At 33.4% G+C, this 3474-nt stretch overlaps 1 pseudogene; it reads left to right on the top strand.

The window, feature by feature from the left end:
* Positions 1 to 1383: 1383 nt before the first annotated feature.
* On the top strand, positions 1384 to 2117 carry LOC120614284 (mediator of RNA polymerase II transcription subunit 6-like; annotated as a pseudogene).
* The last annotated feature ends 1357 nt before the right edge of the window (positions 2118 to 3474 follow it).

The following is a 3474-nucleotide window of genomic DNA, read 5'->3' as shown; positions in this document are numbered from 1 at the left end:
AGAGTTGTAATATATACATAATAATTCCTATGTAAATGTTAGTCTACTCTTACTAATATGTAGCTGGAAATAAACTATCTGATAAATTCTTTACTTACCTTGAAGTAAAATTTTTCCTACCAAAAGTCCATTAGACTAATTGTTAAAGACTTGGTCAGAGGGGTAAAAAAGGTAGTTATTTTGCCCTGTTATCAACATTAATTCTCTAATTTGATGTACTTAAAGACAACTTAATGTTTTTTATTTTTTTATTAGTATTATTTTTTAATATGCCCATTCTGATTCAGTTGGCCTAGCATGGAGGCCTCAGATTCCACATTTCTAACCAGCTCCCAAAGGATGCTTATGCTGCTGGTTCATGTACCACACTTTGAGCAAAAAGGCTATAGAATACCTGAAATGAATGAAGGAAACATGGCAGGAAGTCACACATGTAAGATGGCAAATTTCCAAGGCAATAAATATTGGTAAGATTTCTTGAATCAAGGTCTAAAAAGATGATGGCTCAAATTTAAAACCAATGATATAAGAGATACTTCTCAAAAATGATAGTCTGACTTTATAATCTCAAGTAATCCTAAAAGGGATTTCTATATAGCCATAAGCACCAATTTAAAAAATAATAATAACATACACAGAAAATAACATATATAAGGAAAAATAACTAAGGAATAAGTCTAGGCCTGAAAATATTAACAAGTTGATGAATCCTAGAATTTATTGAGCTTTCTAAAGCCACCTAAAATTAATTTTAAAGATATTTTTATGGTAAGAACACAATGAAATAGGCCCTCTATAAAAAGATTAACCTGTCCATAGATTATAGAGAGAACACCAAACTCCTGTTTTTTCGTTTGCTTCTGGTCATGATCTAAACTTTAGAAAGTAGAGATTAAAATTAGCAGACAGGACAAGAAGCTAGTTCATGGTGGGACTACCATTTCATAACACACAACATCACTAAATGAGTTAGAATGTTTCTGCTTGAGTAGATTATATCTCATACTAATTAAAATTTGTTGAATGGAATCTTTGCAAAACCATGAGGAAAATAAAAGTTCTAGAAGACCCTAAATGACCAAACATTGTCCTATTTATTTTAATAGTGGTTTTCATGAAGCATTGTCTGATGAACACAATGCTAATCCTTGGATTGAGACATATTTTTAAAATGATAATTAATATAGATGAAGTATTTCTTCCAATATTTTTCTTTTTCATCCAAAGAGGTCCTAGAAATCTCTAAAGAACCTACCCGATGTGACTCCCTTGATTAAGTAATTTCTCATTCTCTTAGAATTAGCTGTGCTCTCTGTGTTCTCATTAATCTTAGAATAAAGTTCTTACTTAACAACTGAATTACCTGCGAATGCTTTTGGAATTATGGTTGCCATGGATATCCACAATAATCTGCTAGGAATCTCTTGGGTTGACAGTTTTTGGGTCCTCATTTTGAACAGTGACAATGTCCTAGATTACTTTCTGGAAAGAAGTATTCCTTTTTATGAGAGGACATGTAATAATGAAGTGGTCAAAATGCAGAAGCTCACATTAGGACACTTAAATCAGATAGTTAAACTGGAATATATCCTTTTATATGCTCAAGAGCTCATTCTTTTTATCATTGGAAAGTCCCTACCCAAGTAGTGGCAGTCCCCTACCCAAGTTATCCCATTGGCTGATTACTATATCGTTGCTGGAGTGATCTATCAAGCAACAGTTATAAACTCTAGGGTGCTTACTGCAGTCATGTCATTCAGTCAGTCTTTGATGAAGCTATGTCATACTGTCTATATTATCCTTCCAAAAAGTATTGGTGGCACTTTAAAGGTCATGAAAAGCAAAATAAAGTCAAATCTAAAGCCAAAAGAAAAGAAGAACCAAGCTCTATTTTCTAGAGCCCACATATGGATGCTTTACTCTTAGACCTCAGACAAAAATTTCCACCCAAATTTGTGCTGCAAATTTCTGGAGAAAAGACTATCCCAGTGGATCAGACATAGAAAGAAGTAGAACCTATACCATAAACTGTAAAATCTGAGGAGAAGACCACAAAGAACATCCAACAGACAGTGAGCACTAAAGGCTCTCCTGAAAAATGAATGGGACTTCAGTGAATATTGGACAACAGAAAAGCTTGTAAGACTTCTCTTGTCCATTTATTATATCTCATTATTGTGACAGGCTCTTGAACTTCAAAATTCTTTGTCGCAGCCCTCTCGTTTTTATAGAATGTGCTTATTCTTAAGAAAGTATATAAGGACCTTCATACTTTCAATGTGAACATTTTTGTGTATCTTTTGTAACCTTTCTCCTATAGGTCTTATGCAGCCTCCTCACTCACATGCGTACTGCTATGTACATTTAAAACCAAATAAAGGTATTTGTATAAGTTTTAAAAAAAGAACAACTGTACTTAACAACATTACATTTTAGTATCTTATTTGCATGTGTATTTTACAACTTAACAGAGAATGGCTTTTATTTTATCTTTAAAATTTTTATGTTCTGCACAGTACATAATATATAGTAGGTGTTTCATAGAGGTTTCAAAATTGGAGTCTACACACATTATATATATATATATATATATATATATATATATATATATATATATATATAAATATCAGGCTGTACTCATAAAAATCTAGAATAAGAAAGATGTCAGTCTCAGTCAATTTAGTGGTATATAAACTACGTCTTAAGTATACATTTTAGTTAATGCAGTTTATCCCACTTATTAAGAACATAGACTCTGCAGCCCAGATTAACTGAATTCGTGATATTACCAGCTATGTCATGTAATTGGGCAAGCTGCTTAACCTCTTTTGCTCAGTTTTCACGTTGATAATAATAGTACAACTGCATAATGCTGCTAGAATGATTAAATGAAATAATATGTATAAAACACTTGAAACAGTGGCCAGCACATGACAAGCACTAGATGTTAGCTTCTGCTGCTGTTGTTATTTGTTCTGGATGTTGGACTTTTAGAGCACCATTGACAAATAACCCATTCCAGAGATGAGCGACCAAGAGAGCAAAAGAGTCATAATCATTTCATAAGGAGGGTTAAAATACCTCAAGCTGTTAGTCTAGAACTGAGATTTGAGAAAGGCGGAAAGGACAAGAGACAGAATAGCTCTCTTCAAAAATGAGAGAATGGGTACCCTGGATCTAGGACACTCAAGAGGACGAAATGGGATCAAAATTGGAAACCACATAGAAGAAGATTGAGGTTCAAATAAAGGAAAACATTTCTTATACAGAGTTAGTGGAATGGAATGTCTCTAGAGGGATTTGAGCAGGATTTAGAGAACATCCTGGTAGAGATGATAAATATGAGACTGAATCATTGAATGGCAGGGAGGGTTAGGCTAACTGGTTCATATAGTCCTTGAGCTCTTTTCCCTTCATTTTACAGATGATAAATTGAGGCCTAGAAATGTGAAGAAATGTGACCATAAATAGACA

Source organism: Pteropus medius, unplaced genomic scaffold (genome assembly GCF_902729225.1).
Source record: "Pteropus medius unplaced genomic scaffold, Ma_sr-lr_union100, whole genome shotgun sequence".
NCBI classification, from domain to species: Eukaryota; Metazoa; Chordata; class Mammalia; order Chiroptera; family Pteropodidae; genus Pteropus; species Pteropus medius.
Note: the sequence above shows the minus strand (reverse complement) of the source record. Positions and strands in the feature narration are given on the sequence as shown.